The 27,628-nt window shown below is 47.0% G+C and overlaps 1 protein-coding gene across 1 annotated transcript in view; it reads right to left on the reverse strand.

Moving 5' to 3' along the window:
• Positions 1-27,628, reverse strand: part of SIPA1L1 (signal induced proliferation associated 1 like 1) — a 347,094-nt gene that overhangs the window by 218,662 nt on the left and 100,804 nt on the right. Inside the window, exon 3 of the mRNA XM_060262825.1 lies at positions 16,209-16,267. The gene's annotated coding sequence lies outside the window, so the exon portion shown is untranslated. The remainder of the gene's footprint in view (positions 1-16,208; positions 16,268-27,628) is intronic.

Below are 27,628 nucleotides of genomic sequence, written 5' to 3' on the forward strand. Positions count from 1 at the left end.
TTCCAATCTTTCAGTTTAACAGTGATATCAGAAAACATTGCATCAAAATAATATTTATATTTAAAACCATATTTTATCAAATCTCTTAGGTTTATAGGAATTTGAACTCCAAGATGGCGCCAAGTTGTAGAGCACCATGCAAAAGGAAAAAATTGCTTGATTGAGTTTGTCATATCTAAGGATAAGGAGATTGGATAAATTTCTGATTTTAGTAGATTTACAGTGCAGTTAGCAGGAAAGGGGGTCATGCAACTTCAGCATCATGTATTTCACCAGGATTGTCACGGCTGGGGCCGGGTCAGGCAAAGTCCAGGGGCAGTCCGAGGTCTGTAGCCAGTAAGCAGGAGGGTCCAAGGCGCCAAATCCGAATCACTGTACAAGTATCGCAGGTCCGAGGTCCAGAAGCTGAGGTCAGGGAGTCCAGAAGTCACAAGCCAAAGTCAGGGAGTCCAGAAACCAAAGTCAAGCCAGAGTGGATGCTAGAACGTCAGGGAGATGACTAGTTGCTTCCACAAAGCCTCCTCCCAAAGCCTACAGCTATATAGCCCTCTGTTGGCTGTTGCCCGTTTGGGCTAATTGCTGGCTTAGAGAGGCAGCCAGGATCCTATTGCAACTCAAGCATCCTTGCTCTTAGAAGGGCCAGAATCCTCAGGGCTCAGGGAGTGTCTTGCTTGTGAGCGTGCCGCCCTCCTCCGATCCCTGAGGTCCTGACGGAGGCAGTCACGCACACGCGCCACTCGAGAGGGCGAGGCAGGGGGGCTGCGATCTTCTCCAGCAGGAGGCAGGGGCACTGGTGCAGGTGGCAGGGGCGCAGTTTCTTCTGCAGGCTCAACTTCCTCTGCAGGATCCCCAGCACCCATGACAAGGATATATTAAAAAGAAAGACAGGTTGCTTACCTGTAACTGTAGATCTTTGAGTGGTCATCTGTGCATTCACACTCATGGGATAGAGCGCCTGCGCCGATCCCCGACTCGGTACCTAAAAAGCCCAGGATTTTTTCGCGCTCGGCACCAGTGGGCATGCGCAGGCGTCCCAGTACGCATGCTCACCAACGCGAGGATCCCGCCAGTTCCTTCCTGACCGCTGGAAGCCCCTACTGGAGGGAGACCATCAGCAGTGGGGAAGGAGGGCGGGTAGTGTGAATGCACAGATGACCATTTGAAGATCTACAGTTACAGGTAAGCAACTTGTCTATCTTCTTCGTGGTCTCTGTGCTTCACACTCATGGGAGATTAGCAGGCAAGACATACCTGGAGGCGGGAAGACGGTCAACTGGAAGAAACAGCTTGCAGCACCGCAGTTCCCAAACGAGTCCTCTGCTGAGCATGCACGTCCAGCACGTAGTGCTTCATAAAGGCATGTAGAGAGGACCAGGTGGCAGCCTTGCAAACATCCGTCAGGGACATGCCTTTCAGGAATGCCACCGACGTTGCCATCGCCCTTGTAGAGTGGCCGCGAATAGGCCCAGGTAACGGCTTCTTAGCCAACAAATAACACAGTTTAATAGTCTCAGTGAGCCATTTAGACAGTCTCTGAGACGAAATCCTGGAACCTAACTTAGGGGCAGCGTATGAAAGGACAGGTTTCTTACCTGTAACTGATGATTTTCAAGTGGTCATCTGTGCAGTCATACATGTGGGTTTATCCGCCAGGATCCGGCGCACCTCGGAGAATTCAAAGCAATCCTTAAGCGTTAATTTTGGCGCGCCTTTCCCCTCATCCTAGGGAGGAGGCATCGTCTGCGTATGCCTAGACGAGGGGGAGGCGCCCAACCCACTCAGTTTCTTCCCGTCGCCGTAGAGGTGTAGTAAATGCATTGATACGATCATCCAGCAGCGGGGAAGGCTGGGTGGGTATGTGTGACTGCACAGATGACCACTCAAAGATCATCAGTTACAGGTAAGAAACCTGTCCATCTTCTTTGTGGTCTCTGTGCAGTCCCACATATGGGTGACTGGCAAGCTATTTGTCAGGAGGCGGGTGCTGGATCTGCAAATTAAAGCACTGTAGTTATTCAAGAGAGTAAATATGTACTCACAAAGATGGCAGAAGGCATCAGTCGAAGATCGATCGCAGCACAGCCTATCCAAAGGACGTATCACGCCGGGCACAGACGTCCAGAGTGTAGTGCGAGGCGAATGTAGATGGGGACGACCAAACTGCAGCAGCGCAGATGTCCTCCATTGGAATACCCTTGCAGAAGGCTGTTGAGGTTGCGACAGCTCTAGTAGAGTGAGCTCGCAAGTGCTCAGGTATGGGCTGCTTTGCCAGTTCATAGCATAGTGAAATAGTGGTTACAATCCACTTTGAGAATCTCTGGGTAGAGATTTTGGCACCCTGATTGTGAGTTGCATAAGTCACAAAGAGTCTATTGTCCTTACGGAACTACTTAGTTCTTTCAATGTAGAAAGCTAGAGCTCTTCATACATCTAGGTTATGCAGGGTGCGTTGTCCCGTATCTGTGGGGTGTTGAAAGAACGCCGGCAAGACAGAAGGCTTTCCCAGGTGAAAGGGTGATACCACCTTAGGTAGGAATGCGGGGTCAGGGCGAAGTACTACTACTACTACTAATAATAATAATAAACTTTTATTTATATCCCGCCCTTCCCGCCGGAGCAGGCTCAGGGCGGCTAACATGACATGGTATACCATGATTTATAAAACAATTTTAAAATACAATTAATACATACAGTTAAAACAGCTACATTAAATTACAGCTAAAATTAAGTTAAGGTGCTATATTCAGTTGACGTATTTCGATGGCGAGATACTACCTTGTTGTGGTGGAAAACTGTGTACGGAGAGTGCTCTGAAAGCGCAGATGTCACTGGCTCGTCTGCCGGTAGTAAGGGTTACTAGTAGGGCCGTTTTCCAGGTTAGAAGGTGTAAAGGAATGGAGGCCATGGGCTCAAAGGGTGGCTTCATTAACTGACTCAGGACCAGTGATAGACTCCAAGCAGGGTGGATTTTGCGGATTGGAGGGTGGAGGTGAAGGATCCCCTTCAAGAAGGCCTTGGTGGCAAAGTGCGAAAATACAGTGGAGCCCTCAATACGTGGGTGGAATGCAGAGATAGCTGCTAGATGGACCTTCAGAGAAGAGTAGGACAGTCCAGCGTTGGAGAGAGTTAGAGTGTAAGTCAGGATTTGGTTAATATTGGCTGATTCGGGTTTGAATCTATGTTGAGCAGCGTATTCAGAAGAACGTTTCCATTTGAAGGAATATGATTTCCTAGTGGCAGGTTTTCTGGAATTGAGTAAGATGTGTCGGACCTCCGGTGGGAAGGTCATGAATTGATTCTCCATGCTGTAAGTCGGAGGAGAACAGGGTTGTGATGTAGGACTTTGCCGCCCTGTTGGGAGAGTAGGTCCTGGGCTTGAGGGAATGGGTGAAATGCGCCATTCGATAGTAGAAGGAGAGTGGTGAACCAGGGTTGGCGGGGCCACCATGGGGTCACTAGGATGCAGTTGGCATTGTCTGTCATAATTTTCTGCAATACTCTCGTGATGAGTGGTATTGGCAGAAATAGGTAGTGCAGTGGTCCGTTCCAAGTTTGTAGAAAGGCATCCCCTGCTGATAGTGGAGATGAAGGGCCGCGCATGTAGAAGCGGGGGCATTGTGCATTGTCTGGCGCTGCAAATGCATCTATCTCCGGTGTGCCGAATTTCTGAAACAGAGGGTGAAGATAACGACTGTTGATGGTCCACTCGTGGTCGTTGATAGAGTGTCGACTCAGAGCGTCCGCCTGAATGTTCTGGACTCTGGGTAGATGTACTGCAGATAGGAAAATGCCATGGGCAATGCTCCAGTGCCAGAGGGCTAAGGCTCGCTTGCACAATCTGGTGGAGGCCGTGCCTCCCTGTCGATTTATGTAGAAGACAGTGGCTATGTTGTCTGATGTGACCTGGACATGTCTGTTGTGAAGGGACGGGAGGAAGGATCGCAACGCCCTGTGAACTGCTAGTAATTCTAGGCAATTGATGTGGAGAGATCTTTCGTAATCTGTCCACTGGCCTTGTACAGTGAGTTCTCCTAAGTGGGCTCCCCATCCCCACTTGGAAGCATTGGTGGTGACAATCACAGAAGGAGGGGTCTGAGTGAAAGACATTCCCTTCAGGAGGTGATGGTCTATTGTCCACCATTTCAGAGAAGGAATGATATGAGCTGGGATGGTTAATACAGTAAGTTGGTGTTGACGTTGAGGACGAAATGTCCGTACAAACCACAGCTGAAGAGGGCGCATGTGGAGCTTGGCAAATAGCAGGATGGAAGTAGTGGCCGCCATTAGTCCTAGCATCCTTTGAAAGGTGAGAGCTGTTTGAGAGCGATGTGCAATAATATCTTTGGCTAGAGATTTGATGTGTTGGACTCTGTCTGCTGGCAGATATGCTTTGCATGCAACAGTTGAGAGGCGTGCCCCTATGAACTGTATGGATTGAGTAGGGGTCAGATTGGATTTTGAAGTGTTGACCCGGAGGCCTAAGGTAGTCAAGAGGGAGAGGGTTGCGGAGACATCGGACTGGAGCTGTTCCTTGGATTGGGCGACGACTAGCCAGTCGTCTATGTACGCTTAGATGGAGATTCGTTGTTGTCTCAGAATTGCTACTCCCACCGCCATGCACTTCGTGAATACCCTTGGCGCTGTTGAGAGACCAAAGGGAAGGGCGCGGAATTGATAGTGCTGATTTCCTATGGCGAATCTGAGGAACCTCCTGTGATGGTGGTTGATGGTGAGGTGAAAGTAGGCATCTTGTAGATCTATCGATGCCATCCAAGCTTGCTCTGGAATCAGTGGGAGGATGGACTGAAGTGTGACCATTCGAAATTTCTTGTGACGGATATGAAGATTGAGTTTTCTGAGATCTAGTATGGGGCGCAGCCCACCGTCTCTCTTCGGCACCAGGAAGTAGCGGGAGTAGAATCCGGTGTGATGATATTGAAGCGGAACTGGTTCTATAGCTCCCTTGTCCAGCAAGGTTGCTATTTCTAGGAGCAGAGGTGGGGACGGGGGGGTAGCTATGAATCTGTGGTGTCTTGGAGTTGAACTGAACTCTATGGTGTAACCGTTTTGTATGATTGCCAGAACCCAAGAGTCTGAAGTTATGGGCTCCCAGTTGTGGTAGAACGGCTGCAGTCTGATGTCTGGGCGATGTTGGGGCTATTGGAGAGGGATAAGGGAGTCAAAGAGACTATTTGTTGGTTGGTGTTGTCTTTTTTGCAGTTTGAGGGCGAGCCCTCTGTTGGAAGGGCTGTTTTGTCTGAGGAGGCTTGCATCTCCAGGGTTCATTTTGGCAAGGAGATCTGGAGTGTTTATAGTAGTTAGGCTTCCAGGTTCTTTGTTTCATGGTTGATGACTGCGGCTGGGTGACTCCTAGCCTCTTAGCCCTTTTCCTGCTGTCGTCTACATTGGTGAGGATATCATCTGTTGTGGCATTAAAAAGGCCTTGGCCATCAAATGGCAAATCCTCGATTTTGAACTTGATGTCTGGCTGCAGAGAAGAAGACCTGAGCCACGCATGCCTGTGTAAGGCGGTTGCCGATGCTAGGGTTCTAGAGGAGCATTGAGCTGCATGGCGAGCAGTGTTTATCTGCTGCTTACTGACTCTTGAGAATTCTTGTAAAGCGTGGGTGGCTTGTTTCTGTGCAGCCTCAGGAAGAGCTGTAACTAAAGAGTTGAGTTGAGTAGTAAGGTTGTATGCGTACGCAGAGAAGTATGCCATGTAGTTATGGATTTTCGTAGTGGCTGTAGTGAGAGAATAGATTTTTCTCCCGATGGTGTCAAGTTTCTTGCCCTCTCTTTCAGGAGGGACAGGATGTCTGGTTTGTTTGGATTTAGATGAGGAATGGACTATCATTGAATTAGGAGCAGGATGGCTGAAGAGGAACTTGGATTCAGGAGCATGTACTTTGTAGAGTGATTCAACCCTCTTAGACGTTGGTGGTACAGAGGCTGGCTTGTCCCAGGCTTCTTTCAACGTTTCCAGATGGACTGGAAGCATCGGAAATGATGAGCCGACGGGGAGATCTGCATGCACTAGGTCATAGACCACATCTGAGACTCTAGGCACGTCCGTTGTTAGCTTCACGTTGAGGGAATTAGCCATGTTAGACAGTAACTCTAGGTAAGACTTGGGTCCCTCAGATGGAGAGAGGTCAGACGGTTTGGCTATGTCTGATGCTGGAGAGTGAAGCCCTGAAGCTGAGGAGCGGGATGATATCGATTGCTCTGCTTCTGAATCCTCAAGGGTGTCCACTTCTGGGGTCTTGATGACTTGTTCTGGCCCAGGAAGTTGTGTATGATGTTTAGCGGGTTCGGCAGCCGTAGAAGCAGCTGGAGAGAATGGTTTTGGTAGTGTGATGTATTCACGGTACCGTTGGTGGTCATCATGGTAAGGGTGCTGACGGTGTGGAGAGGCGTCTCGGTAGTGAGGGCGGATGTCCTCACGAGAACGATCCCGGTAGTAGGCCCTTTCTCGGTGTCGAGAGTTTTCACGGGACCGAGAGCATTCACGAGTGCGATGTCTGTAGAAGCCAGGAGAGGGCGAACTGCGGTATCTTCGGTACCTACGAGGAGATGGCGACCTCGACCTCGAAGGAGTGTAATAGTAATAGCGGTCTCTGTGACCGCTTCTGGATCTTTTTTCCTGAAGGCGTAGAGGGGGTTCTCTCGGAGTCGAGGGTGCTCTGGTCAGTGACGGAGCCGTAAATGTCTGCCAGAGATTCGGGACATCTCGAAAGGAGCATGCATCTAGAATGTTAAGGTGTTGGCTCTTTGTCTAAGTCGGAGACTCAATACTTAGAATCTGATCAGGCAGCGACTTGTGCACCGACGGTGATCTGGAGCTGATGCGGACAATTTCAAGTGGCGTAATGGCAGAAGTCAAGGTCGATTTCGAAGCTGGAGTAGTCTGAATCGAGGTCGTAACGGTTGTGGTTGGATGAGGTGTCGGAGGCCGGGTCGTCGAGATCGGGTCAAGGACCTTATGGCTGGACTTGGACTTTTTAGGAGACTTCGGATCTGAGGGGTCTCTCGAGGTCGATTCGGTGCAGTTCCACTTCTTGGATTCGTCAGATTCTTCAGGTGTTTGCCGGATTTAGGCTTACTGGGAACCTGCGCCATGGAAGCCAGCGGCTGAGCCGTTCCCTTATGGATCAGGGAAGACGGAGAGATCTGCGAATCCGACGCATGCGACATTACTGGGCGCAGTGATGACTATAGCAAATGGCTTTTGAGTCTTGCCGCGCGGTTTTTCTTCGCCTGTTTGCTGAACTGGCTACAGTGCACACAGGAGTCTGTTCAGTGTGCCTCGCCGAGGCAGAAAAGGCAAAGTGAATGTCCGTCAGTGGACAGGATCTTTGCAGCACAGCGAACGCACCTTTTAAAAGTTATTTTTTCCTTCCCTTCCATCCGCCCGGAAAGAGAGGAGGGGGAGGGGAGAGGAGGACGAAAAAGCGAAAGACAGAGAAAGACTTCTTCTTTTTTTTAACGATACCAGATGAAGAATGAAGAGGAGCGAAGGACGTGAAGAGACGGAGAAGGGAGAAATCCGAAGGACTGCAATGAAAGCGGGAGATCAGTGAGGTAGGTGTTTTCCGGACGGCGGTAAAGAAGAAACTGAGTGGGTTGGGAGCCTCCCCCTCGTCTAGGCAGGCGCAGATGATGCCTCCTCCCCGGGACGAGGGGAAAGGCGCGCCAAAATTAACGCTTAAGGATTGCTTTGAATTCTCCGAGGTGGGCCCGATCCTGGCGGATAAACCCATATGTGGGACTGCACAGAGACCACGAAGAAGATCAAAAAGCTGCTTGTCCTTGCGAAAACTCTTAGAACAACTTAAATAAAACAATAAAGCACGCTTTACATCTAAAGTGCAACCTACGTTCCTCATCCGAAGAAGGCGTAGGATGAAAAGTGGGCAACCAAACTTCTAGGTTGAGGTGGAACTGAGAAACCACCTTCCACATAGAAGAAAAGAAATATCAGGAGCTAACAAAACTCCAGCTTCCTGAAAAACAAGATACGGGTAGTCACAACGCATCGCCATGAGCTCCCCCGCACAACGTGCTGATGTGATGGCTACCAAAAACACAGTCTTCCATGAGAGAAGCTATAACGAACATGTGGCCATCGGTTCAAAGGGACGACGAGTCAGTCTGTCCAGCACCAAAGTCCAATCCCACAACTGTGGGGGCGATCTGGATGGGGGATGAAACCTAAGCAGACCCTTCAAAAACCTCTTAGAATGAGGGTGTGCAAAAACAGAATGTCCCTCCACTGGTTCATGGAACGCAGATATTGCTGCCAAATAAATCTTGATGGAGGAAAAAACAAGGCCAGCATCCACCAGGGATAACAAAAACTCAAAAATTATCGACAATCCCACCCTTTGGGGTGAAACTGAAGGATCAACTAGGAACACCAGTTATTAACTTCCAAGAACCTCTTATAAATTCTAATATACAAATAACAAACAACAATTTAGCAAAATTTCATTCTATAGAATAAGCTATATACAACTATCCCTTGAAGCCGGAGATGGGCAGCCACAACGCTCATCATCTTCGTGAACACCCGAGGTGCAGTGGACAGGCCGAATGGAAGGGCTTTGAACTGGAAGTGTTGAGAACCTACTGCAAACTGAAGGAAACGTCTGAACACAGGATGGATGCTGATGTGGAAGTAAGCATCTTTGAGGTCCAGTGTTGCCATCCAGTCCCCTTGGTTGATGAGGGGCAGGATTGTTTGCAGAGTGGACATTCTGAACTTCTGGTACAGAATAAACTTGTTGAGATTCCGAAGGTCCATGACTGGTCTCAAACCCCCATCCCGTTTGGGAACCAGGAAGTAACGAGAGTAGAAGCCTCCCATCCTGGCCTCCACTGGGACCCGTTCTATGGCTTGTTTCTGTAGGAGATTGCTCACCTCCGCCAGCAGAGGTGGGGAAGGGGGTGTGGTGATTACCACGGATTGGGTCAGAATCTGAGCAAAGTCTATTCTGTAGCCTTCCGCTACGATGGAAAGTGCCCACCTGTCCATTGAGATAGACTCCCAGGCCGGTAGGAAAGGGCAGAGGCGGATGGATGAAGAGAGGGTGGGGACGGTGACGCGTGCTACGGGAAAGTCAAAGACCCTGCTTTTGGGGGCGAGTGCCCTTGGACTTGCCGGTGGTCTGAGAAGCATATCGGTTCCTATTGTTCCCCCTGTATGGGGACCTGCTTTCCGGTTGAGCAGAGCGAGGTCGCCACTGTTGTTCTGGGGAGAACTTCTGAAAAGGTTTCTTAACCCAGGGCTTGTGCCACTGTTTCGATTTGGGAACTCTGGAGGGAGCCTGGACACCCAGGTTCCTGGAGGTCTTTATGCTCTTATCAATTTCTTGCAGAGCAGTGTCAGTAGTAGTGCTGAAGAGGCCTTCTCCCTCAAAAGGCAGATCCTCCACGAAGGCCCTGGTGTCTTGCTGGAGGGCTGTTGACCTCAGCCAGGAGTGGCGTCGAAGGCAGACGGCCGACGTAATCGTTTTCGCAGAGACGTCCACCATGTGCTTTGCTGCAGCCAATTGTTGCTTGGCTACAGCAAAGCCCTCCTTCTGCAGCTTCTTCGCCGCCGCTCTTTTCTCCTCGCTCAGGGAGGGCATGAGAGGGGTGAGTTGATCCCATACCGAGTATTGGTATCTAGCCATGCATGCATCATAGTTAGATACTCCCAGAGCTCCTGAAGAGTAAAATTTCCTCCCCACATTATCCAACTTTTCCCCTTCCTTATCTGGTGGGGAAGAATGAATCTTGCAAGCCTTTGAGGATGACACAACCACAGAATTCGGCTTTGGATGTGCAAAGAGGAATTCTGTCCCAGCCTCTTGGACACGGTACATGTGGTCCAATCTCCTCGATGACACCAGAGTGGAGGCAAGCTTTGCCCAGGGCTCCTTCACTGCCTGAAAGATCACCTTCGTCACAGGTAATGCAACCGCCGTAGATGTGTCCCGTTGCATAATGTCGAAGATCTTATCATCCACGACGGGTTGAGGCTGTGTCACAGGGAGGGAAAGAGAGGTCGCCATCCTCTTCACCAGGTCCCCATACGACTTCAGATCCTCCAATGGTGAGATAGGAAGATCTTCAGCCATATGCGACACTGGCGAAGGCCCTAGGGCCCTGTCCGGATCGTCGGTACCGACCTCGGAGTCTGACGATGAAGACTCTCTTAACGAATGTTCTGAGAGTATCGGTGTCGACTCTTTGATGGGCGATCGAATTGCTACCGACGAGCATGAATGGACCTCCTCCACCACTACCATGTGCCTCTCAGGTGGGACGGAGATCGGTGCCGAAGAGCGGTGTCTGGAATGCTGGGAGAGTCTCGACATCTGGGATGCCTCAGACTGCCGGTCCCACTCTGCAAAGTCCCAGGAAGGGTACCATTGGTACGGCGGATAGGAGTACGAATATGGAGCAGGCCAGTGGCGCTGATCCCAAGGTGGTGGTGGTGGGAAGTGACGAACTGCCGTCGATGGTTCCAAATCCCTTCGACCCCTCGCCTGGTCCATCGGCTCCAACAGCTCTATCGGTGCTGACCCCTCAACTTTTGAAACTGAGTCACTCTCAATGCACCGCCTCAATCCGGAGGAATGGGATCACTGGGTGAGATCGATCTCATGCTCCGATGCCAAGAGACGGAGTTGCTGTGAAGCGCTGCCTCTCGACACCGAATCAACCCGACGCTTTTCTGCTGGGGTGTCCACCGACCCTTCAGAGGGATGCTTTGTGGAATGCCTGTGCTCAATAGGCATCTCGGTCCTGACCGGCGATGTATCAGCCGATACAACCGTGAGGGCCGTGGTCTCTCCCATCGGTACCGACAGGCTTGATGCCATCTTCTGCAGCCGAAGTGCCAATTCGACCAATGCAGCCGAAAGCCTCGCTGCTCGATTCTTGCGCGTTTGCTTGGAGAAGCTCAAACAATACGAACAAGAATCCACACGATGCCCCTCGCCCAAGCAGAGGGGACAGAGGGAATGGCCATCGGGGGGGCAATCTTCTTCCCGCAAGATCGGCACCTTTTTAAAAAAAAACGTCTTTCCATAGACACAAGGAAAAAACCCGCTCAGGAAAGCCTCTGAGGGGAAAAAACAGGGGGGGAAACTAAGCCCCAAAGGGCAAGTCCAACAACAACAACTTTTTTTTTTACTAACTAACTACCAACTAACTACTAACTAAGAAAACAACAAACGGGCTATATACAATAGGTAAAAGCAATCCAAAATTACTTAACCGACCGGGGAGACGAAAGGAGATCCTCTCAGCAGTGGTCAGAAAGGAACTGGCGGGATCCTCATGCTGGCGCCAGTGAGCAAGCGTACTGGGACGCCTGCGCATGCCCACTGGTGCCGGGTGCGAAAAAATCCCGGGCTTTTTAGGTACCGATTTGGGGATCGGCACAGGCGCTCTATCCCATGAGTGTGAAGCACAGTGACCACGAAGAAGATCTTGCCATCAACAGGAAGGAAGCGAGGCTGTAAAAACAATGTGACTGTAAAAGAGCCAAACCCAGCCACCTGTTACTGCCAAGTGCTGTGAAGTCAGATGCTGCGTCTCCCTTCCCTGTATTATACATGTCTGCGGGTGACCACAAAGCAATTGTATTCTGTTATGTCAGGGTAAAGTACAGATCATGTGGTTAAGACTGAACATTACCAAGAGGACAGTCTAGGCAAAAGATATAAAAATGGGAAATTCAATGCACAAACTTGTTTTAGCCTTGAGTGGACTTCCTGGCTGCTGTGCCTTCAGTCAACCTAAAAGGGAGACAACCTTGTAACCTGTGTTCTTATTCTCTTTGCTACAATGATGTTTAGGAGGGAGGTGATGCTTTTAAATAGGGTCTCCAAATCACACTTCAGCTGTTAATTAGACTGTCACAATTTTAAAAAGCTATTTTCACTTTGTTACATTAACATAATAAGGAATGAAAATAAAATATTAAAGGTAGAATCTATTAGAAGTAGGAATATATTAGAAGTAGGAAACCAGCCAGGGAGGCAGTGGGGCCCTTGGATGACCATGGGGTAAAAGGATTACTGAAGGAGGATAGGGAAATGGCTGAGAAGCTAAATGAATTTTTTGCCTCCGTCTTCACTGTGGAAGACGAGAACTTTTTGCCCGCCCCAGAACCACTAATTTTGGAAGGGGTATTGAAAGACCTGAGTCAGATTGAGGTGACAAAAGAGGAGGTCCTACAACTGATAGACAAATTAAAAACTAATAAGTCACCGGGTCCGGATGGCATACATCCGAGAGTTCTGAAAGAACTCAAAGTTGAACTTGTGGATCTTCTAACAAAAATCTGTAATCTTTCATTGAAATCTGCCTCCGTTCCTGAGGACTGGAAGGTAGCAAATGTCACCCCCATCTTTAAAAAGGGTTCCAGAGGAGATCCGGGAAATTACAGGCCAGTCAGTCTGACTTCAATACCGGGAAAGTTGGTAGAAACCATTATCAAGGACAGAATGAGTAGGCACATTGATGAACACGGGTTATTGAGGAAGACTCGGCATGGGTTCTGCAAGGGAAGATCTTGCCTCACTAACCTGTTACATTTCTTTGAGGGGGTGAACAAACATGTGGACAAAGGCGACCCGATAGATGTTGTTTACCTTGACTTCCAGAAAGCTTTTGATAAAGTTCCTCATCAAAGGCTCCTTAGAAAACTTGAGAGTCATGGAGTAAAAGGACAGGTCCTCTTGTGGATCAAAAACTGGCTTAGTAATAGGAAGCAGAGAGTCAGTATAAATGGGCAGTCTTCGCAGTGGAGGACGGTAAGCAGTGGGGTGCCGCAGGGCTCGGTACTGGGTCCCATGCTCTTTAACTTGTTCATAAATGATTTAGAGTTGGGAGTGAAGTGGCCAAGTTTGCGGATGACACTAAATTGTTCAGAGTGGTGAGAACCAGAGAGGATTGTGAGGAACTCCAAAGGGATCTGTTGAGGCTGGGTGAGTGGGCGTCAACGTGGCAGATGCGGTTCAATGTGGCCAAGTGCAAAGTAATGCACATTGGGGCCAAGAATCCCAGCTACAAATACAAGTTGATGGGGTGTGAACTGGCAGAGACTGACCAAGAGAGAGATCTTGGGGTCGTGATAGATAACTCACTGAAAATGTCAAGACAGTGTGCGTCTGCAATAAAAAAGGCCAACGCCATGCTGGGAATTATTAGGAAGGGAATTGAAAACAAATCAGCCAGTATCATAATGCCCCTGTATAAATCGATGGTGCGGTCTCATTTGGAGTACTGTGTGCAGTTCTGGTCGCCGCACCTCAAAAAGGATATTATAGCATTGGAGAAAGTCCAGAGAAGGGCAACTAGAATGATTAAAGGGCTGGAGCACTTTCCCTATGAAGAAAGGTTGAAACGCTTGGGACTCTTTAGCTTGGAGAAACGTCAACTGCGGGGTGACATGATAGAGGTTTACAAGATAATGCATGGGATGGAGAAAGTAGAGAAAGAAGTACTTTTCTCCCTTTCTCACAATACAAGAACTCGTGGGCATTCGATGAAATTGCTGAGCAGAAAGGTTAAAACGGATAAAAGGAAGTACTTCTTCACCCAAAGGGTGATTAACATGTGGAATTCACTGCCACAGGAGGTGGTGGCGGCCACAAGTATAGCCACCTTCAAGAGGGGTTTAGATAAAAATATGGAGCACAGGTCCATCAGTGGCTATTAGCCACAGTGTATGTGTGTATATAAAATTTTTTGGCCACTGTGTGACACAGAGTGTTGGACTTGATGGGCCGTTGGCCTGATCCAACATGGCTTCTCTTATGTTCTTATCTTTTGTTTCTTAAATTGTAAGTTTCAAAATCCTCAAAAGGAACCTGACATTTAAGGCATGAAGACATATTTTAAGTGATAGAAAGTCAGATACATCATAAATTTAAAACACTTGAGACCAACACTAGGGGTGTGCAAAAAAAAAATTCGGCATTACACGGATTCGGAAGTATACGGGGGGGGGGATTCGGAATCCCCATATACTGCTGAATACCGCATTCGGAATAGCCGCATATACGGTAGATGCGCGGCTATTTCCGAATATATGGCCCTATTATACCCTATGGGCCATTGAAATCAATGGCAAATAGGGTATATTTGAAGCTGCCTGGAGGAGAGGGGGTTTGAGGGAGAGCCCCGAAATTTGCAGGGGACCTGCAGGGGACTCTCTCCTCCAACCCCCCCAAGTCCCAAAAAGATTGGGCCAGGGGATCCCATTCCAGGGGCACCCAAAGAGGGTGCCCCTATTCCATCATTATACCCTATGGGCCATTGACATCAATGGCAACATAGGGCATAATTAGAGGCTACTGGGGGGGGGGGGGGCAGGGGGTTTGAGGCAGACCTGGCTGCAGCAAACCCAGATGCCAGCTCTCCAGCTCTGCCCCAAACAACCACAACAAGCCTGCTGGTTCTGGGTCTCTCACCCAGGTGCCAGCTTCCCTGCCACAGAACACATAATCTACAGATGCCAGCTCTCCAGCCCTGCCCCAAACAACATGGGGAGAGCTGGCCAACCACAATAAGCCTGCTGGTTCTGGGTCTCTCACCCAGGTGCCAGCTTCTCTGCCACAGAACACACAATCTACTCTATAAAAACAAGAAAGTGACCCAGCCCACACACACCCTCGCCAACCCCCACACCAACCAGAGGTAATTTAAAAAAACCAAAACAAAACCAGCAGAATCACAAAAGGCCAAGTGTTAAAAAGTAGCCTTTTCACCAACATGAAAGCTCAGGCCAAATAAGTCAACAACACCCCCACCCCCAGTTCCCCACCCCCAAACCAGGAACAGGGACAACAGGAAAAAAGGCCAAGCAACTCAAGTGTTTAAAAAGTGGCCTTTCATCAATAAGAAAACTCAGGCCAAATCAGTCAACAACAACACCCCCACCCCTAAAACCAGAACCAGGAAAAGGGGGACAAAAGTGGCCTTTTAAACAATGAAAATTAGGCCAAACAGCACCCCCCCAATAACCTGAAGATAAAAGTAAGAGCAGCAGCACAACACAGCAGCAACAAATCAAACACTGAATACTTTTAAAACAGTAAAAAAAACTCAACATTTAACAATACAGGAACTTTGCCAACCCCCCCCCCCCCCAAAAAAAACCCTTCACCCTAACCCCAAGAAATCCAAGCCACCCAAATCAGGAGAAGTAAAAGGACACTGCACTTTTAAAAGTCCTCTCACTAAATTAAGATATGGGCAAATTAGCAACCTCCCCCGCCCCAGGCCCCCACCCCCAGCAGAACCTAACCCCAACCCCAAATAGGCTACCCACCCAGTACTCACCCACCCAAATCTGGGCAAGTAAAGGGACGCTAGTCCTTTTACCAACAAAAACTAAAACAACAACCCCAAAACTGTCTTACCTTGTCTTCTCTACTCCAGGGAAGTCTGGTAAGGCTGAGTGAGAGAGCAGCAGGCAGCAGCTGAAGCCAAGGGCCAGCCAGCAGCAGCACAATCTCTCTCACACCACCAACCCACATACACCAACACAGCAATGGAGGAGTCCAGCCAGGAAGACTCCTTAAAAAGGTTCTCTGGCCCTACAGAGATCAATTTCAAAAAATAGCACTGCTCTCTGATTGGCCAGACAACAGTGCTTACTTGGATACCCAAGTAAGCAAAAGATCAAAATAACAACAATGCAGCTGATGGCTGGGCCATCAGCTACACAACAGCCCTGCAAAGCATGCATTTGCAATGCATTTTGCAAATGCATGCTTCGGATTGGCTGCTGGGGCTCCTCTTCCCCCTCCCCCCCCTCCCTGATCCCAGGGAGGCTATGGGAGAGGCGGGAAGAGGCCACTAAAGGTGGGAAAGTAGGCAAGCAGCTCCACTGAGGCTGCAGAAGCTACTTTCCCGCCTTTTCCATTGACAGCCGTATACTTGCAAATAGCTATTTGGCAGTATGCGGTGAGCCGTATTCGGCTGCTGCATAATAGGCGGTAACGGGAATCGGCTACGGCCAATTCCGTATACAGCCGAATCAGTGTTGATTCAGCTGTATATACGGTTCGGCCGAACCGAATGCACACCCCTAACCAACACCAGAACACAAACCTAAGCTTTGCTTTCCAGAAATAAATGCTTAGAATTTTAATCTAAACCTGTCAGCTCCAACTTAGAACAGTTAGATGCAGGGATAGACTTACCTAATTCTGCTTGGCAGATCCTGAGGTGTAAGTAGCTTGCATATTCAAAAGAAAGGAATCTGCAAAAAAAATTAAAAGAAAGAAATGTCATAATCTTAGAATGTGTCAGTCATTGTCTAAAAGACTGAGAATTTCAATACAAATATAATCATCATATATCTGACATTTTCTTCACATTTCAAGAAACATTTGAATGATCAATTGTTTTTCCAGTGACAGTGAAAAAAGCAAATGTCCTGCTTGGGATTATTAGGAAAAGAATTGCAAATAAAACAATTACCACCATATACCATATTATACTGTCATAAACCTCAAGTGCAGCTGGGAAAGTTTTGGTTGTCTCATTGCAAGGAGTTTCCCTACAAGGACTTTTTACTATAGAAGATGACAACTAAAGGCTGAATGGATAGATTGTAGAAGTTTTGCATGAAGTGGAGAAAGCTCAGAAATTTTTTTTTCTACTTATCCCCTACTACTAGGGTTATCAAACTAATTTGATTTCTAGCCTATTCAGGACAGACAACTCAAATAATCCTAGTTAACCTTTGGAATTCACCACTACACAATAAGAACATAGCAGAAACCATGCCAGATCATGGCCCATTCTGTCCAACACTCTCTGTCACATAATCGCCAAAACCCAAGTGTCATCGGGAGGTCTACCAGTGGGGCCAGAACTCCAGAAGCCCTCCCCACTGTGGCACCAAGAATACAGAGCATCGCTGCCCCCAAACAGAGTGTTCCATCTATACTTTATGGCTAAAAGCCACTGATGGGCCTCTGCTCTATATGTTTATCCAGTCTCCTCTTGAAGATGTTAATGCTTGTAGCTGTCACAACTTCCTGCGGCAGTGAATGTCACATGTTAATTACTCTTTGAGTGAAGAAGTACTTCCTTTTATCTGTTCTAAACCAACTGCACATTAATTTCATTGAGTGTTCATACATTCTTGTATGATGAGAAAGGGGGCAAAGTACTTCCTTCTCTACCTTCTTTATCCCATGCATAATTTTATAGACCTCTGTCATGTCACCATTCAGTTGTCATTTCTCTAAGCTAAAGAATCCTAACCTCTTTAACATGTTTTCATAGGGAAAGTGTTCCATCCCCTTTTAATTTGTCCATCAGTCAGAGAATTTCCTCTCTCATCTCGACAAACCGACTCAGATCTTTCAACCCCTTCTGAAATCGGCAAGCATCTCCCATCTTCTACAGTGAAGACAGGCAAAATAAGTGTTTCTTTGTATTTCTCCCATGGGATCCAGGGAACTGGGCAAAGGAAGCGTGGGCTCTTTCCTTCCTTTCCCAGGGGACTCAGCCAATATAAGGAAGAGAGGCTTGGCTCAGTAGCAGTGCTGTGCAACTGAGAGAGCCTGGCAAAGCAAGCTATTCCTCCCCCCTTCCTCCCAAGGGAGAAGCCTCAGCCAATGAAGAAAATAGAGGTTTTATTCTGTAGCCCGTGTAACTGAGCAAGCCTTGCAAAGCAAGCTGTTATGCAGAAGGAAGCAAGACATAGGGAGAAGGAAGCAGTTGTCAACCAGTTGCTCAGGGGCCTGATAGGAGTGCTCAAGGGGCCTAATTCAGTCCCCAAACTGCATGTTTGACACCCCTGCTTTAAATGAAGAGATTAGCCTATGTTTCATGAACTTGTCTGGCTATCTGCTATGGTAGTCAAATAGAGTGTCCAGATTCACAGACACTTTGCTTTTAGTATTATTTGTGGAGGGGAGAGCAGCTGTCCTCATGCTTTTTGTGAGCTTCCTTCTTCTCTTCTCTTCTGGTGCTTCCTAAATATATGAAAACATATGTACTACTTTGGGAGGGAAGGCGGTATGGCATTCCCTGATCTCATCATATCTTGGAAGCTAAGCAGGGTCAATACTTGAAATGGATCTCACCCAGAAGTGTCTGCAGAGGAAGGCAATGGCAAACCACCTCTGTTTCTCACTTGCCTTGAAAACTCCTTGCTGGGGTCATCACAAGTTGGCTGTGACTTGACAGCACTTTACACACTCATGTACTAGTTTACATAAAATAATTTATGCACAGCACAAAGAACAGAAACTCAATGGATTTTTCAGTATGAGCCAATAAGTCTCAATTGAAAGCTCAGATCAAAACCATAAGTAATTTTTATTTAGTACATTTTTATCCTGCCCTTCCTCCAAGCAACTCAAGGTGGCATATAATGGACTCCTCCTCCTCTATTTTACCCTCACAACAACCCTGTAAGATGGGCCAGTTTCTTCCAGCCTCCCCTAATGTTACAGTTGTAGTTTCATGGCAATTTGAACATGGACCTCCCAGATCTGAGTCCAACATTCTAAACACTATACCAAGCTAAAAAGGCCATTTTTTGTACCTACTTCTACTTTTAGATGCAGTTCTTAGTTGTAGTAGCCTGTGATAATCAAACCACACTAAATCACAGAATTGTTACATTCTCCCACAAAGTGGGTTCATCACAGTTACAGTATTGTTAGCGTCCAGAATGTTAAATTAGAACTTTTAAGCAAGAAATATCATAGTTCAGAAAGGTCCTATTTCAAAACAGAAGTGAAACACAGAATCTCTTCTTATGAAGTCAAGAAAAATGACATTATATGTAGCCACACAATCCACTAGAAATCAAGGCTGTCTACAAGACCATGCAAATAACAAATTAAGAAATACGGGGTTGGATCAACCCCGTTTCTGCTGATAGAAGGAGCAGATTGTCTTGTTGATTCCTTCCTCTCACTTCAGTTCACTTTCTCTTTGCAGTTCCTGGGTGCTATAAATCAATTAATGTTTACCAGGTAGGACCATATCAAAAACCAACTGGAATTAATGCACTCCTTAAAAGGCAACAGAGTACCTGTCCGGCAACAAGGTTGATATAACATTCAGATGACAAAGATGACAAACAACACAATCACTTCCTAGAAAGGTGGGGGTGAAAGAAAAAAGGTACAATGAGCCCCCTTGTTGCACGCCATATTAAAAATATACATAAATTGACTGGTTTTGTTGGCTCCCCCTACCTCTTCCTACTGTTGAGCCAGAAACTCTTTTGATTTAATTTCAATCTATTGGTTCTGGTCCTACCTTCTGGGGCCACAGAAAACAATTCTGCATCATCCTATATATGACAGCCCTTCAAGTACTTGAAGATGGTGATCATATCACCTTTTAGCAGCCTTCTCTCCAGGCTAAACATACCCAGTTCCTTCAACCTTTCCTCATAGAACTTGGTCTCTAGACCCCTCACCATCTCCATTGCCATCCTCTGGACCTGTTCCAGCTTGTCTATATCCTTAAATCTCCCCTAATGCATAACAAATGTATTAACATTTGCATGCAGCAATTTAAATTATTTGCTAGATGATACCATAAACACTTTTTAAAAGTAAAATACTCCAAAAACCAGATTGTTGGAAGGGTTGTAGACACACTGGAACCTTTATTCATCATTGGTGGAAATGCCCTAAAGTCCAGATTTTTTGGTCATCCCTTATTGCCAAAATTACTGAGATCGTAGGAATTATTATTCCTTTTACTCCAGCTTCAATTTTATTGAATCATTGGCCAGATCATTTGATTCGTCCTCTTCAAGCTGAACTTATTTCTTTATTATTGCTTGCTGGGAAAATGGTGCTGGCCCAGATTTGGAAATCTAATAAAACACCTAGTATTAAAACTTGGTTCTCAAAGGTATGGGACTTAGTGATAAAAGACAAGCTGGCTACTCAGATATTACTGATGGAAAATTCTGAATGTTGTTGAAAAATGGTTTGTATTTTTTGAATATGTTAATTTTATTTGTCCAGAAGGCTGTAAAATTCCACTCAAATATGCTGATCTTGAATTATATTAATGTACTGTGGATACATGCATATTGGTTAACAGCCTATATTTATTTATTTATTTATTTATTTATTTGTAATTTATATCCCGCCCTTCCCACCAGGTGGCTGTATATTGTATACAGTTTACCTCAAATGTAAGGCTACTATGTTCTGCTTAGGATATTTATTTATTTATCTATTTATTTAGTTTTTCTTACTTTGTTGTTTGTAATCTATGATAAAGTTTCAATAAAAGTTATCTTTTTAAAAAAAAAAATGCGATGCCCAAAACTGAACACAATACTCCAGGTGAGATCTTACCAAAGCAGAGTAAAGCAATACCATCACTTCATGTGATCTGGACAATATACTTCTGTCCAAAATTAGGTAAAATTATTGAGAGGGCTGTGGCATTGCAGCTACAAAGATTTCTGGATGACGCTTCTGTCCTAGACCCATGTCAGTCTGGCTTTCGGCCGGGCCATGGGACGGAGACGGTGTTGGTCGCCTTAATGGATGACCTCCAACGGCAACTGGATCGAGGCGGCGTTGCGGTGCTGATGCTGTTAGATCTGTCGGCTGCATTCGATACAGTCGACCATCGGCTACTGACGCGCTGCCTCGCCGACATTGGAGTTGAGGGGTCGGCCTTGCAATGGCTTTCCTCCTTTCTCCTGGGTCAGGGACAGAGGGTGGCTATTGGGGGTGAGCGGTCCCAGAGGCGCACACTGGATTGTGGGGTGCCTCAGGGAGCAGTGCTCTCCCCGATGTTGTTCAACATCTATATGCGCCCCCTTGCCCAGATTGCCCGGCGGTTTGGGCTGGGTTGCCATCAATATGCAGATGACACCCAGCTCTATCTACTAATGGACGGCCGGCCCGACTCCACCCCAGGGAATCTCGACCGGGCTTTACAGGCTGTTGCGACATGGCTCAGGCTGAGTGGGCTGAAATTGAACCCAGCGAAGACAGAGGTCCTTTGTGTGGGCCGCGGCGCTCTGGGAAGGGAAATAGCTCTCCCGGCCTTCGACGGTGCGCCATTGAAAGCAGCGCACCAGGTAAAGAGCCTGGGTGTTTTACTGGAGCCTTCATTATCGATGGAGGCCCAGATAGCAGCCACTGCCAAGTCAGCATTCTTCCATCTGAAGCGGGCAAGGCAGTTGGCCCCTTTCCTTGAGCGCCGGGACCTCGCAACAGTGATCCACGCAATGGTCACCTCAAGATTAGACTACTGTAATGCCCTCTACTTGGGGCTACCTCTGTGCTGGACCCGGAGACTGCAGCTAGTGCAGAATGCGGCAGCCAGGCTGTTGTTGGGGCTCCCGAAACGGGAGCATATACGGCCGGGGCTGCGTGAACTGCACTGGCTGCCGATTACATACCGGGTCCAGTACAAAGTGTTGGTCATTACCTTTAAAGCCTTATATGGCCGAGGACCCGCCTACCTGAGGGACCGTCTTTCCCCATATGAACCCCAGAGAGCACTGAGGTCAGCCGGGAAAAACCTAATGCCTATCCCTGGGCCGAAGGAGAGTAAATACCAGAATACTAGAACACGGGCCTTTTCAATTGCGGCCCCGGCTCTATGGAACCAACTCCCCGAGGAGGTGCGGGCCCTGCGGAACCTCGATCAGTTCCGCAGGGCCTGCAAGACCATTCTTTTTAAACTTGCACATTCGGACTGCTAAAGAAGTTTGTTAATCAAGGATCCGCCAATGCGGTTTTAAAGACCTATACCGCTGTGTATAAACTGGCAGAACTAGCGTTAAACACCATCAGCACTGTCAGTCGAAGTTACTTAACCGTATGTACTGGATTATTGGATTTAATGTTATTAAGTTTAATGTTTTTATATTGTTAAATTTAAAGGTTTTATCTATTATTGTATGTTTTTATAAAGTGCTGTTAGCCGCCCTGAGCCTGCCGAGGTGGGGAGGGCGGGATAGAAATAAAATTTATTATTATTATTATTTTTATTATAAAATTGTATTTGCCTCTTTAGCCACTGCAACACACTGTTGACTCATGCTCAGTGTATGGTCAAAGTGGACATAGTACTGCCAAGACAAGTCTGCTCCCCCTCCTATAACTATGTATTGGATTTTTCCAATGATAGAATGTAAGGCTTGCCAAACTTTAGCCATTATATTCTGTTTGCTATACTTTTTTTAAAAAAAATGTGTTTTTCAGCTGTCCTTTCCCTAGGTGGCAGCTGTAGGGAGGGGGGAGGCAATGGAAAGCTGAACTCAGAGGGGCAAATAAAGGGAAGGAGATAGGGTTCCCAGCTCTAGGTTAGGAAATTCCTGGAGATTTAAGGGGTGGAGCCTGGGGAGGGTGGGGTTTCAGGTGTGATGGGACCTCAGACAGGTACAATGCCATTCACTGCACTCTCCAAACCAGCCATTTCCTCCTCAGGAACCACTGTTGTCAATCTCCAGATGATTCAACCAACAACAAAAAACTGGAAAAATAACGAAAAATTAGTAAAAAATACTTTAAAAGTGTAATAGATAATTAAACACTTCAACTTCACACATTTTCACATATCATTACATACAACAGCATATTATCACAAATGCAAGCTATAAAGTACAAAGAATAAATATTCAAAAGTGCTTGCAATTAGTTTCACTAATTTTTCGTTATTTTTCCACAGTTTTTTGTTGTTGGTTGAGTCATTCTCTGTGGAACTCTAGGCTTTTCATTCAATCTCCAGGTGATGGCTGGAGATCACTCAGATTGCAACTGCTCTCCAGATGGCAAAGATCAGCTTCCCTTGAGGTGCAGGGGGTGAATGCCTTCACAGGTGGAGGGAAGACAAGGGGGTGCACTTGCCCAAACCCTCTTTCTAGAGTCCGCTGTATTTTTCTCTTCAATGGGCCTTAATCCTAGTAAAACATAAAAGGTATACAGAGTTGGGAGAAATGATATCACATAAGTTACAGGCATCGCAATATTTTAACATGCAATATAGGAAGAAACAGGAGATGATAAGATAACGAAACTGCCGAGGTGGGGAGGGCAATCATACTGTTTAGAATAATAAAACATCTAGGTAGGAATTAATACCAAATAATTTTGGATTACTAGTAATAAAGGAAACAACTTGGAACCAAATATTGAGTTAAGTAGAAGAGGGAATGTTGGTATGTATTTGTAAAGACTGGTCCAAAAATTTCTCCGTGACCAGAAAGTCCCAGATAGTTTTAAACCACAATTTGAGTGAAGTGCCTAATTACCACAATTAATTGCATTAGTGTTAAGACATAGCAGAGTTGCTTTTTAGAAGAACAGTATCAAATACTTAATTCTGCAAAGCATAGAATTGGACTTTAAATCCACAAAAGATTATGATTGTGTGCCACCTGAAGACAACAGGAGGAACCAAGCCATATGTAGTCTGAGAACATATTTAAGAAAAACAAATCCAGATGGCTCAAGCTGCTTATATATTGGTGGTTATAATCAAAATGAGCTCATAATAGCATTCATACAAGATGTTTTGATCCATTCAAAAATTGGATGGGTTTATAGAATTTTTTATTTAATAAACTGATTGCAGTTGAGTTCTGGCAGATGGACAGAAGAAACTTCAAAATCTGAAGCAAGACCTAAAAATACCATCTCTTTGTTGTCCTGCAAATATTTTGATAGCAATCTTGCATGAAGAAAGTGTAATTTTTTTACAAAGGGAACTCACTGACCATATCATTAAAGTCTCTGCTGAAATATATCTGCTTAAGAATTTTACCTTGTTTTGTTTTTGTTTTAAAATCAGCTGTATTCTGTAACTTTTGGCTAACACTGAAATGCTTCATAATTCTGAACACAAATCTTCCATTTTCTTCATTATTGCTTTAATGTTAAATTATACATCTGATGTACAAAAGGGGTTTACATTTCTTGCGAAGTTCAAGTATGACATGAAAGGCTGCCTACACAGCAGAAAAAGTGATAAAAACTACTTGCTATACTGTGGAAAAAACACAACAGTGTAGGCGTATATGCAAGAGAGGAGGAAAAATGAATCCTATTGCAGCCTTTTTTGAGACAGACTTAGCATAGAGACTGCATAGAGAGAAGAAACTATGTTTCAGTTTAGATAACCATTAGACATTGTGCTTCATTATATGCAAAAGCCTTTGATGAGCCATATTAGACACATTAATAACTGTCTGGAAAAGACTCAAACTTAAAATGTTGTCCTTACTAATGAAAAGATACATTTCAGAATGCAAATAAAATGGCAATGATAGGGTCTAAGAATACAAGAATATATAGAATCATACAATAATACATGAAAATATTTTATTTAATTAATTAATTTGCACCCTGCATCCTCTCCCCACAGGGGACTTAGAATGGCTTACAACTTTTTTTAAAAATTGACACAAATACAAAACAAATAATGCAATAAATGTAGAATGATAAAACCAACTAAAACATCAAGTTAACAACAAGCCACTCTGAAGAATTAAAGCAAGCCTCTTTTCTTTCTATTGGCTGAGGCCCCACTCCCTCATCCCCTGGGGAAGGAGGGAGGGAAAGAGCCAGAGCTTCCTTTGCCCAGTTCCCTCGATCACATGGGAGAGATACAAAATCTTTAATTGTGTTTGTCTGTGTCCTTTATAAAGTTTATATCTCCACTACCTGGCATTACATTTTATGACACACATGGCCTGGCCCGGCAAGGTCTCATTTATGTCAGATCTAGCCCTCACAACAAATGAGTTCGACACTGTCAAGCATGGTAAAATTCCATTGATAATTGATTGTTTAAGGGTCCTGCCTAACCTGGTCTGTGAAGTATCATGGAGGATCCAACTTTGCTAGCTTGTTATTCTTTCCCTTCCCCCCACCTTGCTTTATGGCTCATAATTAGAAGTAGTGAGAACTGAAACCAAGTAATCAGCACCTTCCCATACATTCTTGTAAGGAAGTGAGAGACATCTGGGGAAAGCAAGGACACGGTCCTGATAACGCTATGGGAATGTAGACATTTATGACATTTTATGTGTGAATGCTACCCTGCAACCCCATCCCTTGGAATCCCTTTGAAGTAGGCCTTAAAAGTATTGTATCAATGTGTATTCAGCATTACTCTCAAGAACCTGTTACCAAAGTATCAGTCTATCAATAAATGCAGTCTTTGTATCAACTTCGACTCGTCATTGAACCCGCATGCTTGACATTTTGAGAGTAATCTTCAAGAAGTTTAACCGCCCTGGCAACTTTATAGCCGAATGGCTGAAAAGATTCCTGTAAGCAGTGAACTTCCCGAACCTGAAGAAGGGGTGAGAGCACCAACCCCACCATGGCATGTGCTGGACGCCCGGAGAGTAGCTAGACTGAGTTCCCCTCTCCACATCCAACAACTATTGGTCACCCCACAACAGTGGCAGCCTCGTACTTCCACCACCACGATGGATGAGGCCCCAGCACGCCGAGAAACCATCCTGACCAGGCACATGCGTAAGGTGAAGATGGCCAACAAAGGGGGTGATAACCTCAGACCCGGAGAAGAAGATGGCGCTACGGCCGCGGTAGTGACCGAGGCGGAGGCTGACCCTCCTCTGGGTGCAGGACTTGGGAACCCCAGGGCCAAGAGACGAGGAAGATGAGATGGCTCGGGAATTCCGAACGATGATTCGCAAAGAGGTCGAGGAGGTTGCCAAGGGATTGCGGGAGATGCAGGCGATGACCACCATGATGACCGGAGAGTTCAACAGGCAGATCAACCGAGTCCTGGGAGCACCTGGGCTGAGGGGAGCCCCGCCACCGCCCGCGGCTAGACCTCCCACCGCACCACCGCAGCCACAACTGGTGGTGCCCCCAACTCCGCGAGAAAGGGGACGCGGAAGAGTACTGGATGCCACCTTCGACGGGGATCCTGAGGAGGGGGAGTATTTCACGATCTAGGCAAATAGCTACATGCACTATTGGGGGAACACTTTCCCTGATGAATTTAGTCGTGTGGACTACTTAGGGTCGAAACTGAAGGGGGCTGCAAAGAGGTGGTACATGAGCCTGTATGAAGTCATGAGCCCAGAGCTGGACTTTGTAGCTACCTTCCTACAAGCTCTGCTGGCCCAGTACGAAGACCCGCTGCAAGAGACCCGTGCCTTGGCCGCACTGAGGGACATGCAGCAGGGCTCCAAATCAATTCGGGAGTACGAGGCTGAGTTCCGCACTAATGCGGCTAAGGTGAGGGGGTGGACTGAGCTAATGAAGATCGAACACTTCACCCGCGGGCTGAATGCGAGCATCTTGGATCAGGCCCTGCAGCAGGCCAGACCCACCACCTTAGTGGGATGGATCCAGCTAGGTGGGGAGCTGGAGACGAACATGAAGAGAGTGGCCATGCAACGCCAACATCAGAGCAGTAAGTAGAGCCATGACCCGAAGCCCGGGGGAAAGGTGGAGGTGAAGAAAACCCCAGGGGGGAGCCAGTGGGAAGGCCACGGGAACCCGCAAATGCTTCCAGTGCGGGGATCCAAATCACCCGGCTAGCAGCTGTCTGAACCCCCCACGACCACCATCAAGTGCCTCTAAGACGAGTGCTCCGACTCCAAAGAAGCAGGCCCGCCGCCCTAAGGAAGTGGCGAAGAGCAGCATGGCTGCAAGCTCAGCAGCGGACGACAACACCATCGTCACAGATGAGCTGAGTGAGATGTCCTGGGCCGACGAGCCGTCGGGAAACGAGGATGACCAGCTCTAAATGATGCCAGCCAGCGGTCGTTGCCGAGGAACCGGCACCGCTCAGGGTGAGAGTAACGGGGTCACTGTATTTTGTACCAGTAATTCTGCTAAACAGCAAACTCAAGAGGTTCATGCAAGTGAAAGCCCTGATTGACACAGGCTGCACTAGAGACATAATCACCCCTAAACTGGTGGACGCATTGGGGCTCCCCACGATAGCCTTGCCACACCCCATCCAGTTTGAACAGATGGATGGGTCAGTGATAAGGGGGAAACCCTGTGTGTTACAGACTCAGTTAGTGCCAGTGGGCGTCAAAGACCACTGGGACCAGGAGGCCTTTGTAATCGCTCCCTCCTCCTCCTACGATGTGGTTTTGGGAGTGGGTTGGTTGGCCAAGCATGAGCCAGACATTCGGTGGGGGGACCAGATGATAGAATTCAATGACCCGAGATGTAAAACCCACCACTGGACTAAAGAGTGGGGTCCCAGTCCACTGCCCCAAAATGAGAGAGTCTGCCTGACGATGGAGGAGGTCCAGGTGATCCCCAAAGCTTATAGAGACTTGAGGGGGGTGTTCAGCGAACAGGGGGCTGATGAGCTATTGCCCCATAGGGACACGGACTGTGCCATCGAACTGATCCCAGGGCAGACCTTACCTAAGGCCAAACTGTACTCAATGGGGTGGGCGGAAAAGGTGGAACTGCGGAAGTTCCTTGATAAGAACTTGAAGCGAGGTTTCATCCAACCCGCCACAGCTCCCAATGCAGCCCCAGTCCTTTTTAGGAAAAAGAAGGACGGCTCGCTTAGACTTTGTCCCATGGGTGTGTTGAACGCCGTTTTCCATTCATCCCCCTCTTTGATGCGCACGCTAAAATATGCATCCCTCAAGTCC

Source organism: Heteronotia binoei, chromosome 21, assembly GCF_032191835.1.
Source record: "Heteronotia binoei isolate CCM8104 ecotype False Entrance Well chromosome 21, APGP_CSIRO_Hbin_v1, whole genome shotgun sequence".
Classification (NCBI taxonomy): Eukaryota; Metazoa; Chordata; class Lepidosauria; order Squamata; family Gekkonidae; genus Heteronotia; species Heteronotia binoei.